This window comes from Phalaenopsis equestris, unplaced genomic scaffold (genome assembly GCF_001263595.1).
Source record: "Phalaenopsis equestris unplaced genomic scaffold, ASM126359v1 Scaffold000378, whole genome shotgun sequence".
Classification (NCBI taxonomy): domain Eukaryota; kingdom Viridiplantae; phylum Streptophyta; class Magnoliopsida; order Asparagales; family Orchidaceae; genus Phalaenopsis; species Phalaenopsis equestris.
The window spans coordinates 714,596-715,249 of record NW_018164820.1 but is presented as its reverse complement, the minus strand read 5'-3'; the positions used below and the strand labels follow the sequence as shown (position 1 = coordinate 715,249).

At 46.3% G+C, this 654-nt stretch overlaps 1 protein-coding gene across 2 annotated transcripts in view; it reads right to left on the bottom strand.

The window, feature by feature from the left end:
• LOC110026546 (UTP--glucose-1-phosphate uridylyltransferase 3, chloroplastic) overlaps positions 1–654 on the bottom strand; it is an 85,220-nt gene that overhangs the window by 27,229 nt on the left and 57,337 nt on the right. The gene's annotated exons all lie outside the window — the stretch shown is intronic.

The following is a 654-nucleotide window of genomic DNA, read 5'->3' as shown; positions in this document are numbered from 1 at the left end:
CGTTTCGCGGCAAATTGTTGGCGAAGCGGATCGATCCGCGGCCGCGATATTAGGCCGCGGTCCCCGCTTTCCTCTTACCCATTGTCCCGCTTACCCCTTTCGTTTCTCTTCAGCCCTAACGACTTCCCTTGCGGCTCTCCTTCGTCATCTTGCTTCGTTGCCCCGCGATCGACAGATCTGAGGTATAACGAGCATTTTTCTTCTTCTAATCGCAGATTTGAGGGTGTTTTACGATTTTTTCGAATGTCATGTTCTCTCTCCTCCTATCCTTCCTACTTCGGCGATTTTTTCTTCAACACATGGAAAAAACGACTGTGATGTTCTTTACCCCTTTCTTTCATCACTAGGGTTTTGCCTTCTCTTTACCTTCTCCTTTAACGCATTCTTGTTTGGTGGCTGACGGCTCAAGGTTGGTCGCAGATTGTGGTTGTGGTGGTTGATTCATGTGTAGTGGTAGTTGTTAATGCAATTAGTAGTGTGAAGTGCATAGATGACAGTGCAAATGAGCTGTCGAATTGATGTGAAGTTGGCTTGTTAATGTCATGATACCTTGCTCTTCTTCCTCCAAATGACGTTGAGTTCGGTTAGGAGGGGGATTGATCATTCCCTTCTTCTCTTGCTCGCGTTCAGGAAGTTGTGTTTTTGATTCCATCT